Consider the following 16,903-nt stretch of genomic DNA (forward strand, 5'->3'; position numbering starts at 1 on the left):
CAACACCTCCAACAGGTCCCCCCTCGCTGTGGGGCTGCAAGTCTGGGGTTTGATGTCCTGCCGGGAGAGGGGCATGCCATGCCCACCCCCTCCACAGCACTTCAGAGCCCTGCCTTCACCTGCAGTCCCACACATTGGGCTGAGGACACCAACGTGAAGCATTGCAGATATAGATTCTCCCTAGTCCCCATGGCAGCCTGCAGCCTATTCTGGGTCTGCTGTCTGACGGCTGGCAGTGTTCGGAGGGGAGGGTGTGATCCCTTGAGACCATCAGCCCTGACTAGTGCCCTGGGCTGTCCTGTTTTCAGGCAGACAGGAGACCCTGCAAAGCGTGCTGGATGAGCGCTCTGGGGTCCCCTGGCCGGGTGCTTTCCGTGGTGCAGACTGTCTGCAGAGCACACAAACAGCTCCTAGCACCTTTGTACAGCTTTCATCCAGTTGGGTTTCAAGTGCCTGAAACCAAGTAGCTAAACACCAGCCAGATGATTTGAACACCGGTACATAGCCCAAGATAGCAAACTGACAAGGGTATTAAACAAATTGCTGGATTTCTCCATCTAGCTTAGATTATATTTAATTTTACTATGTTGTGTAAAATTCGTGCTGCCATTTTTATTTTTCTTGGCTAGAAACTGCTTATGATTAATGCCACTGAAATAGCAGTGCAGCGCCTAGGCAAAAGAAAAAAAAAAACATGGGGAGGGGAATGGAAATCATCCTTTGACTTGAAAGAGAGCATTGTAGAAATTCAGCCAAAAACTAGAGCTGGGCTGAAAAAAAAAAACCATGCTCATCCTGAATTTCAGACAAAATGAAATGTAATCATTGTAATTTAATGGCCAAAAGTTGATGGGGGAGGGGGGAAGTTTGCCAGCAGGGATAAATAAGTACAAACTGGTAATATGTAATTCATCTAGTCACAATTATGAAGGCCAAACAGGATCTCTTAAATGATCTTGTGAAGCAAGGGCTATAAAATTTCACCAAGCTTCTCTTGCTCCATACTCGTCCCCAGAAAGGCATCCTGTCTTGAAATAAGGACCTTAGATTGTGAGTATACTGCTTCCACGGGTAGTTTGGTCCAGTGATTAATCACACTGATGTTTTAAAAAAAAATGTGCCTTATGTGAGCCATTCATATATTTAATGTCTTTCAGACATGTTTTGAGTGTAAGCGTTAGGCCCAGCCATTCACCAGCCTCTTCACCCAGCCTCTAAGAGATTCTGGGTAAGATCCTGCAGCAGTGAAATCAATGGGGATTATGTCATTGATTTTAAATGTGACCAGGGACGGGCCTTCTCTGTATAAGTTATCTGACAGCAAGAGAATTTCACCCTTGTAAAAAAAAAACCATGCCTTGCAGATTGCTTTTGAAGCATCCAGCCACAGCTTTGCTAAGGGAAGTATCCAAGTCATTTTACATTAAAAAAAAAATCTATAACACGTGCTTACAAACCCAAACACAGTGCTAATTATAAAATACATAAATAAAGGTTGGGCAAATATCATCAAAAAACAGTTTGTGGAATATTTGCTTGCATTTAAATTAGATTAGACTGAGTTTTCTTCTATGAATAGTTGTGAAAAGAACACATTTTAAGCTTACCATATGCTCCAGTACCATACTTGCATACAGCAAAAAGTTAAGATGCCACAGTTCATCATTCATACCCACTATGGTAAATTTTACATGACGGATGCAGTTTGAAATCGTTTCCCAGTGACTTAGCAATTAGAAAGTTAAAAAAAAATTAAGACAAAACGCTCATCACACCCTTCAAACTTGAGGGTAGTTAAAATTGCCTCAATAGTCTCATTTATTTGTACTGTGGCAGTGAGATGCCTCAGTTACGGGCCAGGAAAGCAGTATGCTAAGCACCGCATAAACAGTGCCAATGAGACAGTCCACTGACCCAAGAGCTTACAAACTGTTTATCTGCTGCTTCCCAAACCCCTACAAGCCCCAGATGTATTGCTTACCCCTGATCCCAAGTACAAGGCATATCCACATACAAAAGACTGTGCATTTTATGTGACCAAATGCAACTCACAAACAGTGCAAACCACAACTGTCCAAGAGCACATCTGGGTTTTAAAATAGCACTTGTCAAAAAATTGGCCAAATAAATACAATGAGCAAATTTGAGAAAATCATAGTTTGTTTGCAGATGCTTGAGAGTTCCTGGCTGCCAGCCCCACATGCTGTCCACTGCTCTGTCCCACTTGCTCTCATGACAAATGTAATAAATGGCTTTCTATAACACTGCGCCTAACAATTGACAGGGCTCGTTCCCTAAACAGCCTCAATGCTTTGTGCTGATATAAAATGCACTGTAGCACCATATTGTCTTTAACTCTTTTGCTGTTGCCTTATGCTGCAGCATTCTTCTGAAGGCTCTGTTGGCATCATGAAAGGACAGAGCTCATTCAGGATCAAAACGGACATCAATTGCCGATTTTTGTATCTAGTACTCAAGCCCTGATTCAACAGTTAGAATCCCGGCCATGGGAAAACACAGTGCTGAGGAATATGCAATTCAATTCAGTTAATTGACATTGTTTAAAGTAGCGACCCCTTTGCTAAATCCATCTCTTTCAGAACACTTCATTTTACTCATACAGCCTATGTGAAACAATGACGTTGATGAGTGGATTAAAGAGGGCTTTGGTTTTTTTATTATTTTTCCTGTTTTGCTCCGCTTCGCGTGAGCACAGCAGACACAGGCCTCCTTTCGCACTCATCCTAACACGCAAGTCCTGCTCCAACTTCTCCACTAAGGCTGGAAGAAGGAGAAAAGAATCCACTTTTCAAATAGTTGCAAACACTCTTGTATAAAGCCACCCTTCTTTAAAAAGAGAAGTTTCTTTGAAAATTATAAAAGCTTGGAATGCAATAACACACACCAATACTATCAAATAGGTAATTTCAGGATTAAAAAAAAAAAAGGAGAGAGAGAGAAATAAAAGGATTTGTCCTCCTTTCAAATATATGGTAAGGATTCACTTGTCCTCATTTCTTTTTAACTTGCTCTCTGATTATAATTCATTGTTCAATTTAAAAAAATACTTTTCAACCTGCCCCATATGATTGCCGTATTAGAATTTCTCAGTATACCAGTTGTGTATCCCTTGAAATGCATCATTGATGCATTATATCAACAAGGACTCACGCTTTCATTTATCTTCAAATATTTCACAATCCACTGCAGTATATTCTCAGTTGCAATTTTCACTTTCAAGTTTGGCCACCATGTGTGGAGCATTAATTTCTCTGTTCGCTTGTAATTCATTCAGGGACTTACACCAGCTGAGAACCACATATGGAGGCCCAGATTTACAGGGCTTTTATTTTGTGCCATGGAAGCCTACAAGAAACAATTTTCTATTTGAATATTGAGTGTTTACAGTGGTCTTGTCGTTCACTAGAGACAGCAGATTATGAAATCATATTCTACAAGAATCTTATCCAAAAAAATGACTGTAGCATTTAATAACCCTGCTTGGTTTAAGTGTTTTTAAACACTTTTTCTGTTGAGTAAAGAAGAATAAAAGATATGGTATTTGCTATTAAACAACACGTCGCCTTTATTTTTAAAGGTCCAGTTTCAGCCAGTGTCCGTCTCTGTATCACTCTCTTTGCCATCATCATAACTAGGTTATATTAAAAAATGAACTGGTGAAAAAATGGGTGAAGTAACTTGCAGGCAGAAGGGGCTGGATGTCACACGAGTTTAGATAACTACCATACTGTCTACACGCCAAAATGAAGGTGTTATACCATGGACGGACACATGCATGCACAGGTAACAAGGGTAACAAAGACGGCAACACTAATCTAAGTACATCCCCTGGTCCCCAGTGATGTTGTATAATCTTCCACTACATTTTCACTCCTGTTATTACCCCAGCTAACCTAGTTAAAGTTAGCATAAGTATGTGGGAAAATATTGCAAGCGCTCTTTCGTTTCGCTGTGCAGACAGACTTTAAACTCCTCTTTAAGGCAGCCTTCTGTCTTTAGCTTCCTTCACTGCTTTTCCCTGTCTGATGCTGATCCCAGTGGCCAAGTCTTGCTTCTCAAAACAGGAATACTGATTTTCCCTATCCCCCTACCCTTTCCAGAATAGTCACCCTTTCTGATTCCTGTGATGAACAAGCATTTGCACTGCAATTCAAAAACCAATCAAAGTCCAGGCAATAACTGGCAGTTTGACAAACGTATGGATCTTAACAACTTCATCCTTAGAGATTTTATGAATAGCCTTATACATCAATCATTTCTGCATATATGAAATTTGCCACTCAGGTTGTATGATTAATCATTAAATCACATGGTATTAAAACTGGTTAGAAAATACTGGTTAGAAAAATCAGGTTAGAAATTTTCCAATCAGTCAATCAATTGTTGGTCAGTAAATGACAAGCAGCTCACGCTATGGAAACAGTTAATCTCAACGTTGTTTTTTTCTGCCCTCCTGGCCTTTCCAAGAACCAAGACTTTCTAGGCCTGATACCATCAGGCTCCAAAACATCCCAAAAGTTTCCATTGTGATAGCTGGCAAGAGTCAGGGAAAAAGGCCCAAAACTCTTTTCGCTTTGACTGTGGAAAAATGTCTTTGCTTGCTAAAATGTTTTCTACAAAGACCTAGTTGGAGCAAAGTCTTTTCCATTTGCAAATGGGAACCAAGGCAAGAAATCCAGTGAAACAGAATGCAAGAGCCTACACTGAATGGTGACTGGGATTAACACGGTATACCTTCACAACAGTGGTCAAGGGGATCTTGTATGAGCAAAAGTGGTCAAGACCCAGCAATTCTTCCGCATCTAAGAAAAGACTTGTCTAACAGCATAGATCTTCATAACACTACGCTGTGGCAGTCATTCACTGGATGGCACCTGCTGAATCACTGCAAGCCTTGTAGCTCATAGTTTTTCGGGATTCAAAAGGGGATTAAGCGTTTATATAGATCAGGCTAGCTACTGCTAACAACAATTATGGGACAGCAGTTAAACTTCATGTTTCAGGATTTAAGATGATCTCTAATGGTTAGAGACCAGGATGAGACCAAACGTGGACATGGGGGATGGGGGAAGAAAGAGTGGAATATGCTGCAGATTATCTACCACCCATGGGCTTCTTACACCTTCAGCTGCAATACTTGGAGCTGGCCCCTGTTAGAAGCACAAGGCTGGACTAGATGGATTTCAGATATGATCAAGCTGGGCCACTACTTTATTCTTTTTTCTAGTTTCCAACCTCCCAATTTATTCCTACTGAAAATGAGTGTGTGACTCATTCTAATGCCTTCTTGGTTACAGCCAGAAAGTAAAAATCAGCCTTCATTACTGCTCAACTAAATGGCATTCTAGTTTAATATCAAAACACCAGCAACTTAATTCTTTTTTTGCCCAAGAATAGTTCTATAAATGCTGATGTCATAACAAGTCACAGAAAACAGATTACAACAGTCATTTGATTACTGAAATGTAATCGATGACAAGTCCCATAAAGTGTATAGTCTCTGGATTTTACCCCAAAACTGATGATAAAATGATATTTCAGCTGATAGACTAGGATGTTGGGCCAGCTACTCAACTAGCAGCAGGGCAGCCTCCAGGTTTGCGTGTGCCCGCAGATGTGAGTATAAACTCATCTTCATTACGCAAGCGGACAATTAGAGAGAGGCAGACACAGAGCGTGTCCAGGAGCTGTGCTGCATGAATCTGCAGGGCTGCTCCAAGGGGCCTACTTTGCCTCATTTTTGTAGGTTGGCAAACCCAGAGGGAGCAGGACATGCTTCACAGCACAGCACCCAGCCAGAGCACAGGTGTCACATAAGCATGACCAGAGACCACCAATGGTATCAAAGGAGAAAATTACATCTATGCACTCATTTACATCGACTGTAAGATAGCAGGGGCAGTTGCTCTATTTCATCCTGTGTTCCTACAGGGCTAAAATAATAGTTCTCAATAGGTTTTCCTAGGAACTACTGCAACACAGCAACAAAAACAACGACGTAACCAGTTAACTGTCATGCCCTTTCGATTTTTCCTTGCTAATAAAACCATTTACTTCCCCTGATCCAAGTAATAACTTTCTGCCAATTAAAGAAAAAAAGAAACCCAAATTTAGTAAATGTTGCACAAAGGGACCTGAACCACAATCTGAGTGCTGAACATCTGCAGTAATTAGAGAATCTGGGTCCTGATCTGTGCTTCACAGGTGATACCTATTCCACGGTGGAACAGACAAAAATTTGGGTCAGAATCGAAAGGCTCAAGCCCATTTCTAGTTATTAATAAGGATGGGGCAAAATTTAAGCTGAGGTGCTTTTGAGTTAGCTCCTTCTAGCTGCAGAATAATCTTAGAGTAAGCAATCAGGGACCAGCTCCAAGATGGATGGAATCAGAGGTTTACATTGGGTAATAAGATCACGCTTACTGTTACGTTCTTGAGTCGAAGATCTGGGATTTCATCATTAACCAGACTGTTGATAACATTGAATGGCACCGCCATGGACTTGTGCAGGCCATCGCTAGCCACAATCATGAAGTGATGAGCAGCGGGTTCCAGCTGCTCATGCTTAGACTGAACATAGTTGATATAACCAGCCTGGAGACGCCGAGGACTGAATGAGCCTTGGCTGAGAGTAAGAACTAGGATTAAAACTACATGGAATATTTAAAGTGATCCTAAAAATTTCTTGAAGTCAAACACTATTAGAGCTATGGCCATCACTTGTGAATGCAGGGAAATTTGGAACCAAACTGCAATGCAGGCTCATATCTGACTATTATGGATGAGACCAAAAAACAACGCAATGAGGTCTATTGGCACGTGGATTAATTTCCCATGGGAGTACTGGAAGCCCTTTTGCTAGAATCATTTAAAATTAAATTGGACAAAGCATTCACAATAGTGCTATGCAGACCAATTGTGCAGCGAATGACAGACAAGATGACTCGATCGCTTTCTGATGTGATGTAATGATGTTTAAATATATAAATGATCAGTGAACCAGAGGCAACTTGTTTCTGTGAGATAATATTTCTCTCCTACCTATAGCCAGCATTATACAAACACCTGTGAAGTCTCAATTATCTTCTATTATATTATACTCAGATAAAGCCAGTTGTTTTCAGGAATATATCACATTTATATTATCACACTCACTTACATTGATTCCAGCATTGCTCTTCTCATAACCAGGTGAGGGAAGGATGTTCTCTAGGTAACCATACCGAGGGTTTGTCTCCAATGTGAAGTTTAGTTCCTCGGGGAGTGTGTCCTCATCAGAAGCATTCAGATAGTTCAAGCTGATACATGCTGAAGATCCCTCATCCACTACAAACAAGTTCCCTGAGAAAAGCCAGGTTAGCATTATTCTAACCATCCATTTCCAGCCCAGTGGAACAAGAGAGGAGGTAGAGAACGTGCAACACTTGATAGTCTCAAGCTAAGCATTAGCAGATGCAAACTTTGGCCTAAACTTTTCCTTATTCATTCCTTTAAATGAAATTCACATGAACTACATAAAGAGTATGAGTTTGTGAGAAAAACACTCTCACAATTTCACAATATTAGGTTGATGCCAGGAGTTGAGATGGGGCAGAAATGGCCACTAGGAGTAGTAGCAATTGTAGAAAAGGAAATGAAGAATCATTTTAGGTCATGTATTTTGTATCATGTATTTTGCTTTTACACTACTTTCTTTGAGATAAGAATTTACTTTATGTATTATTATGTTGTGGTTTCTGGTTATCTGCAAATGCTCCATTTTTTAAAAAAATGAGTTATAATTTCTGATAGGACATTTGGAATGGGTGCCAACAAAAGTTTTTATTGGATGCATAGGACCAACAGGATCATTCCGCCCCCATCAGGTTGCGTTAATTAGTATCTCTGCCATTAATGAGCATCTCTACGCCTTTCCATCTGATGCCAAAGATTAAACAGCAGAAACAGGAAAAAATAAAAGGGGTGGGCAATGAATGTAAAACAAATGGTTTGGAAATGGAGTATTCAGGACATGCTGGGTTTTATAAACAGCCATAGACAAACCCATTCCCCAGGCATGCCCCCACCCTTTAGATGCAGGGCTTGATCCAGCAAGATTGTGAGCAGCTGATAGGTTTTAAGAGAATGAAAGTTATTTTTTCCACCTATGGGGATTGAGGGCCCTCAGCACTTCATAGCCACTGTAGGCTTGGACATAGTAGAACAGATGAAGAACTCACCAAAAGCTTTCATAAGCTGCATCAAGGGGTACAGATAGTCACCCCTTGATGCAGCTTATGAAAGCTTTTGGTGAGTTCTTCATCAAGCCAGGAGGGGAGGGGGCGCTGCACACGTGATGAGAGTGAGGGCTGCCCCCATGGCATGTACAACTGGGAAGGGAAGAGGGGAGCTAGGCTGCCCTGCTTGGGCTGTCTGCACAGTGGGGGAGAGCCACAGTCTGCAGCTCATGCCTCATGCCCCTCTCCAGCACTGCAACATCTGGCCCCTGGGTGCCTAGAAGTTGGACATCCCTGCTGTGGGCTATAGGGTCTATTGCTTTCCCTGTGCATGAGATTTAAAAGAGCAGTGCCATGGCCCTGCTATGCTTGTAGGACCAAATGTGCTGACCTCACCTAAGATGAGACCTCTGCACTCCCACAGAGAAGAGAGTCACCACTGCATGCAACCGGAGACAGCAAATTACGGCAGGGATGGGGAACTTGCATTACATTGGCTTTATGCCAATGCGACTCCATTGATTTTAAGTCATACACGAACGGCATAAATCTGAAGTAGGGTCATGGAGAATCAAAACCAGAGCGATGTCAATTTACCCACATACACGCGTGCAAAAAGTTCAGCTCTTCACATTAGCTCCAAAGAAACAACCCCTCCTAAATATGTAACTTTGCGCTGTAATAGTCAAAAATAAATATTTTGATGTTTCAGATATACTCTTGGCTTGTCATCTCAATCTTATTCTTTCATCAGGGTTAGTTTTATATTTAGCCAACTGGTTACTTTGTACCAGATCTGGACAGAAAAAAATCAGGGAGGAAAAAGAGACATGACAACTACAACAATGTGGACTGGACTTTTTCCTCGTTTAAAAGATGTCTTTACAAAATTCTAAATAACTCTAATATGTATCTCAGTGCGCTTTCCAAAGAAACCATTAGGATTGCAATCTACTGAATAAACATGTGCTTCCTTCAAGGGTGTGAGTAACTCCTTGAGGATCTGCTATTAAGTTCAGCACAGCTTAAATGCACAGCTGGCTTGAGGCCTTACCCTTCATACAACAGTTACACTTCCACAGTAGTTTCAGTCATTTGTATACCTGTTTTACAAAACAGAGAAACAGTGGCATAGGAGGAATTATGGTCAGTATTTTTAGAAGAATCCTTTCACTTTGGTTTCTCCCATACTTAAATGCCCCATTAAATGGCAGACACAGCCAGATGTCAGATGTTGAACATTATTGACTCCCCCTGCTCTAGTTACTGGACAACAGTGCTCCGCTCCCCCAGGAGGCAAGCACAAATCCTGTGTTAAGAGATATAATTGCACGTACTGTCTCCATTAAATGAGTCGGCCACATTGCCTTCCTGCATAAGAAGCTGCTTCATTTTGTTATCAAAAGCAGGCAAATAACTGGCTATGGGGGAAGGGAGAGTGTGGGTAAATATTTAAAAATCAAAAGGAATGAAAAGACCTGACCAATTTAAAGGACTTAAAAAATACCCCGTTGCTGAAGCACTTCTGCTAGCAGCACGCCTGCACAGATGGAAAGGAGCGCCGGCACCAGTGACCCTGCTCATTCTTCTGCACCATTTCCATTTTCCAAGCTCTGCGCTCTTACTGGATCTCTGGACCTACCATTCTCAGTGGTATTGTAATTTGCCAGTGCACATCTTTAAAAGGAATGTATTAAGCAAGGCTTGAAGGGAAATAATCCCAATGGGTAACTACCCATTGGACATCTGGCTGCAATCCTAGTCCACCCAAGTTAGTCACAGAATAACTATTGCAAATGAGGTGAGAGTCCTCCTCCTTCTCACAGACACTTTTTCTTACTTAGCCTTAAGGGTAAGATGAAGGCTCATTACAGAAGTAGACATACAGACAGATTTTCAGGGACTCAGCTGGGGTAGAATAGGATCACACCCGAAGCGCCGCTTAGATACCTAACAGATAGAATAGACTATTTTCCCAGAAAGTCAGGGACATAAACACCATGGGGCTTGTAGTTCACCCATTGCAGTAGTTCTGAACCTTTTTATACTCAATGCACCCCTCAGTAGACTAGAGGCACCCCTCTGAAGATGCTAGCTCTTGGTTTTCACTTGTTTTTAGAAAGTACTAGAGCAATGCTTCTGTTGCAAAGAATTTAGAAAAACCACATCAGGTCAGAATGGTTTCAGTACTGTGGATTTCTATTTGAAATCTCTGGGTTCATCATGTGAATTATGCTTGCACACCTAACAGTGCTAACATTGTGTGGCACCCTTGAAAGGATGTGAATGCACTCCCAAAAGGATGTTAAAGGCACACCCCAGAGTGTTGCAACACCCCCTTGAGAATCACTGCCATGGCAGTGCTGTGTTCTAAAAAAGCCTAAAATTTGAGATCGACATCACCATATTAGGTCCAAGCTCCAGTGTTATGAAAGTACAATAGTTAACAATCAGTTCTTCCCTGTTCATTTTAAATGATCCTTTGGGGAAAAAAATTAAGTGCTTTCTGCAAGTGAAATTGAGAATCAGAATCAGAATCCAAATCAACAGGAGTAACTTCTGACAGACCCAAAGCAGAGGCCAGATCTCAGACATGACCTGAGCTTTGGAGAGCTTTAAGCCCACATCTGGATTTTTGTATACATCTCCAAAGCAACATGAAGGTTTGATTTTAGCACACCTATGTATGCCTATACTACCTTTCCTCTAGCTAGCATGAAGTGGCACAGGCTATAGCACAGCCAACCAGAATACAACCCCTCAGAGGATGCTGGGAATATATTGTGGTTGATAGTCCATGTGGAATTCATTCACATTGTTACTCATGCTAGCCCAGACAGGGAAACCCACTGTAGCTACAATCATGTCTTCGTTTTGCTGTGTAGCTATATCCTTTGAACACATCTATATACCTGTTCTCATTCATTGTCTCTCTCTCTTTCCCTCCTTCCCCTCTCCCCTCTTTATGTGTCCCATTCCATGCTCTTCATCCATATTTTCCATGTTTTCCTGACTGCAAATGTAGCAGCCTGCACCTAGCCCTGAGGAAGACTTTTTCTCATTTTTTGCAGCCATTTAGGGAACAGGTACAGCACTGATCCTTGAGCTTACTGTGTACGGGGTCATGACACCACAGGGTTGACAGCAAAGCAAGAAAACCAGAAGTGGGGAGGAACGGAGGGAAAACACATGCTGCAGACCAGGAACAGTTTAGAAGTGGCTGCCATTATGTCCATTCTTTCATAGTCTCTTGGAGGTCTAGTGCCTTCCCGATATGACAACTGGAGATTGCCACCAAGAAGACACACTTCTAGACTCTCTGCTACCAACCAACAAGCCACAATTCTCCTCCCAAACTCTGCTTGGAATAGTAAATCTCCTTAAGGAGTTCATTATAGAATCCTAATTGTAGGACAACTGGCTGCAACATCTGCTGGAGGTGCTTTTAAGTTACTTCCCTGGAATTGCAATGAGAATTACCCTTCACAGGGGAACAACTGGTACAGAAGCCAGTTTCAGCAGCTTTACAGCAGCAGGGAGTTCCTCCTCTTCATGGGAATTTGAGACCGTCCCGGTACTGCCAGAATCCACCCCTCCTTTGTCACATGAGCAGTGTAGGAAAGAGGAGAGAGACCTCCCAAACCACGCTGTGCCCCAAACCCTCCATATTCCACATTTCACTTTCAAAGCTGAAATGCCATATTCTTACATCGTATTAATATCTTGCTGTTAAACGATATCATTTGCCCTAAACATCAGAGCCAATCCTACAGGCCTTGCTGAGGCAAATTCCTCCCTGCCGTCAGCAGAAGTTTTGCTTAAATAAAGGCAACGAGATCAGACCGACTGTAATTGACTTGATAAAGTAGGTCAATGTTATATACATCTCAGTGCTGTGGTACTTTGGCTTTTCATGGCTTCAGAAAGGTTTAATGTTTCGAGAAGTAAACTAAAACACTTAGTCAAATTAAGTATTTCCCTTAAGCTGTCAGCATTACTTGCACTGCCAAAGTGAATAGGATAAATTGGATTAGATGCCTCAAATCTTAATTGCAAAGGATCCAAAATTTAAAGTGATGCACAAAGGCAAAGCAAACACTATATTGTCTGCAGAGTAGCAGATCTCTCCGTTTACTGATTAGCCAAATGGTTTTAATAGCATGACTCATCTCTGAACAGAAGCATTGCATTACTATTGGCTCCGGTGTGACATGAGGTTTATGATAGCGTAGCACTCTGTCCCTGTACCATGAAAAGCTATACAACCTAGGGAATACAATAACATTTCCAAGCACTGGATATGCACTCTGATTCAACCGGACTCACTCCAGGCCAGACTAGATTACCAGGGACAATGCATTCTGAATTGTAGTCTGGAGAAAAATCAGCTGGGAATGTAGGCTGGAAAATACACTGAAAAAAGAAAAAGAAATGCTAAAATACATATCCACATGAAGGGTTGGATGTTGGTTGTTAATGGGCAGGTTGCGGTGTTCATATCATAGACTGGGAGACTAGTGTGAAGTGGTACCGGTGGAGGAAGAACTTTATTGAAACAACAACCATAATCTAAACCAGCTTCTCCCCAGAGACAATGAGAGTCACGGTGTCCATACAAGGACTATGTCCTATTTCACCTCCTAGAGAAATAAAAAGCCTACACAGAACATAGAGATCAAAATCAAAATCAAAATCACACTCATAGGAGAACACACAGAAAGTAGAAAAAGTCATGAGATCCTTTCCTGAATAACAGTCCAAATAGATTCAGGAGCTGAGAACTTGGGGGAACAAAAGAAAAGCATGTACATATGAAACCTGCATAAATCTTGTCCAGAGAGGAGCCTGGATGTATCTGGAAAAGTTTCACTCACGTTATATTCAGACAAACCGAACATAGACTGGTACACGTGGTAAACTTGAAAGCTGCACTGCAAGGAAGTTAATGCTTCTCCATACAAAATAGTATGCCCATGCAAAGCAGGGCATTATCAACTTTTACAGTATCTTCTGCGCAAAGACCCATAGTTATTTGCAAATATTAATAAATTAAATACCATAACATTCCTAAAGGCTGCTTAGTAATGTATAATGGAGTCAGGGTTAGAAGCCTGTTTTCAAAAGTGCTGGCTGAATTTGGGTGTATAAGTAATTCTTGTAAAAGTTGAGTGCCTACATTTGTTGGAACATGGGACTTCAAAGGGGCTCCTACATCATAAAATCTAAGCAACAATGTCATAAAATGCCTTTCAGAAACTGCTTAAGCTCCATCTGAAAAAAAGTAAGTACGGAGTTTTGTGCTCTTCCCTCCACTTTTATTAGAAGGCTGTAGCAAAACAACATTGCCTTCAATGACCAGAAACTTTTTTTTAGCCTAAAATTTATTCATGGTATATCTGCCTGGCTTCCCCCTGCCCTACCCACCCCTTGCTGCTCACTGCTCAAGCAGGAATCCCCTCCTCCCTCCCTCCCTCTCTCCCTCCCATCTCCCACAGCACAGACTCCACGTATGTGGCATGCTAGCTAATGCTGAGAGGTGTCTGTGTGCGTCTCTCCAATTTCACTGGGACAGGCAGACAGAACAGTGACCGATTAGGGCTTTTTGGAGCTAATCAAAAGGTCAGCTGGTAAACTGATTAAGAAGAGTTTGAACTAATGGAGAGAGGATATTATTTTGCTGATGGGGTGATTAACACTGCTATCAGCCACTTGCTGGCTTGCTTGCCTGTCAGTTTGCTGTGGACAGTGTAAAGAAGCAGGGAGGGAGATTGAAAAGTTCTGCATCTTCAACAGATGCATGCACTGCACCCCCATCCCCTACCCCCCTTGATTCAGAGTGCTAGCAGGGGCTGGCAACATTCCCGCCTCTTGAGCAGCCAGAAGGGAAAAGCCTGGGATGGTGCAGAGAAACCTCCCTAATCAAAGTGTCCTGCACAGCCCTGGCCACACCACCCCTCAGCTCAGCACTGTACAAGGCAAGGGAGGGCCGCTGTGGCACTTCCCTTCCCCCCAGACTTCTAGCCTCCACCACTGCAGGCACGTGCCTGAATTTCCTCAGTCCAGAGAGCATGTCTGTCCAGTTACAAGCCAGTTCAGCCCAGCCAGGTTCGACTAACCTGCAAAGATTGAATCAATTCAGGCCCAGGCTTTTTAAATGTCTGTCCCTAGCTGCAACAAGATGAGCTTCTCCTTTCCCTAGGTCAACTTATTAGACCTTCTCTACACCTTTTCCAGTTTGAATTCATCCTTCTGAAATAAGAGAGTGACCAGAATTGTACATAATGTTCTTTTTAGCCAAGGTCTTTTTACAATGGTATAAATATTTCTCTGTTTTTTGGAAATGCCCAACTAAACATAAGCTTTGGCTACTTAAAACCTCTCAAAGTCATATCCTACCTTTTTTCCACATAGGGTACCCCCTCCCCACAAAGCATGGAAGAGTCAAAATTAGAAGACCCCTTTAAAAAGGTTGCACTTCTGTTCATATAAGAAACTTGTGACAAAGCCAGGAATAACCCTCAGATCTTTTGATTCTCAGTCACATGTAAGGTATTAGAAGATAAAGGTCATGAGGAGCATCAAAGCTGTAAACCCAGTTCTAGAGTAGGCTGGAAAGTGTAGCTTGTCCTGCACATCATTCTGACAAATACAAAAAAAAATCCTTTTCAACCAATCTTCCACAAAAAAATTTTTGGGTTTTGGCAAAAAAAATTCAAACACTAAAAAAAATTCCTTCAAAAGACAAAAATATTTCATGTTTGACAAAAAGAGCAGAAAATGAGAGGCTTTTCACTAAAAAAGAAAGAGTTTAATTGAAATCCTAAGATTTTATAATGCAAGTTTTGAAGAAGAAAAATAACTAGTCCCACATGATTACTTCAAGATCGCTCAGAAAGAATGGGGACAAAGAGGAACAAAATAAAACTCGACCAGAGATTTTTATTTAGTGTATATATGTCCATTTAAAGAGCGTACTTTGTCTTTTATAATAGAAGATTCTATTTAGTACAAGAGGTTAGTCCCAGAAGTTGACAGCATTATAAAGTGAACAATTTTATAGCTCAACTTAAAATGTGTATGTCCCACAGTACATGGAATAACATCAGTATGTGGGAATCTATGCTGTAGCAGTCAGTTCAGTAGACTGAGTGGGCCTTACTGACTAATAGGTTACCATTTTTCATTTCAGAATAGCCACTCTTAAAAGCAGCTGTACCTTTAAGAAAATAACTGCTCCACAAAAAACAGAGGGATCTCACATAATACAGCTTCAGAAAATCCAAGAGAAGACAAAAGACCCCAACTTCCACCAGAACTTGCTGCAGCTGGTCTGGGGGTGGAGATCTATTATTTAACTGTAACTAGGAGGCACTAACGGACAAAACAGTGCTCCCTTGGAAGACTATACAGACAGCAAATGCAAAATTGGCAATGGTTTGGGTACCCATTCTGCCCGCAGGATGAGTACCTGTGTTCTTGGGAGAAAGTAGAGCAGCAGAGAAAGCAGTTGCCTATTCCAAGAGGCTGCTACAGTCCCAGGTGGGGGAGAAGGATAGTGAGGAGGGGGAAAGAAATGAGGAAAGCAGGTGGTTTTGAACTTGAAAGGAAGATTAACCTATTGAAGCAGTGCTCTTCTCCAGGCTGATGGCTTGAACAATAATCTGCTAAGCTTGAAATCTGTACAGCAATAGAGTACTTGCTGCTGTGCAAAAGAATTGAATGATAACGTGCCTGGACGCTAGAGCCAAACTTACTGAGAAACATGACTTTTTTTTTTTGAGCTGAAATTAAAGTATTTTTAAAAGACAGGAGGCTTTTGATGTTCTTTACTGTGGCAGAAGCTGCATAAGAAGAAGAGGTGGGGGAACTTTCTGATACTGTTTAGGGCGCGCGCACACACACACACACAGAGTTTCAAAGTAGATCAGAGGAGTCAGACAAGCAAGAAATTATACTGAAAATGCAACATTCGAATTTCAATTTGACTTAAAATGGCCAAGAAAAGAACAATTTAGAATCAGGCAGCTGCTTCCACTATCACTATCCACTGCTCCATCTATGTAACTCAGTGCAAGTGGCACGGCAAACGGTTTGGGCGGAAATACAATCCATCACCCATGTTAGCAGACAACTGACAGCCTGTTTCAGACAATGACGCTATAACACCCCCCCACAACGATACAATATTGTGTCAGTACGCATTTGTGACCATCTGTTACACCACCGTAGTCCAGGTGAGTGGGGTTGGGAGGAGCGTCTCCACCTCTAGGACAGTGTGCCCCAGCTGGGATGTTCCACCCACTTGCACCCCCTCACACACTCCAGAGTCAGAAAGCTACTGGTGAGGCTGCTCTAAGATGGTCTCTAAAGGCCTCCCTTGGGCATGCCGGAGATTGATGAATTGACTTTGGGCTCTAGGGACAACTCTGGAGTGGACTCACTGGAGTATTTCCAGGAAGTAGAAATGGATGGATGGGGCATGATCAGGGAAGTCCTGGCTGGGACATACTGAAAAAACTTTAAAAGATCGAAATCGTCTATTACCTGTATGGATGTCGAAGACACATCTCTGAAAAACATCGAGTTGGAAGAATGCATCTACTGCACCTCCAGTCTTCTGAATCACCCCGTGTCCTGGAGCACGGGCAATCATGTATGTCAGTTCC

The 16,903-nt window shown here is 41.9% G+C and overlaps 1 pseudogene across 1 annotated transcript in view; it reads right to left on the reverse strand.

The window, feature by feature from the left end:
- LOC149863526 (FRAS1-related extracellular matrix protein 1-like) overlaps positions 1 to 16,903 on the reverse strand; it is a 155,911-nt pseudogene that overhangs the window by 92,069 nt on the left and 46,939 nt on the right. Inside the window, exon 19 of the transcript XR_016442513.1 lies at positions 7,181 to 7,362. The product of XR_016442513.1 is annotated as an FRAS1-related extracellular matrix protein 1-like (transcript). The remainder of the gene's footprint in view (positions 1 to 7,180; positions 7,363 to 16,903) is intronic.

Source organism: Crocodylus siamensis, chromosome 5 (genome assembly GCF_052110815.1).
Source record: "Crocodylus siamensis isolate JL-2025a chromosome 5, ASM5211081v1, whole genome shotgun sequence".
Classification (NCBI taxonomy): Eukaryota; Metazoa; Chordata; order Crocodylia; family Crocodylidae; genus Crocodylus; species Crocodylus siamensis.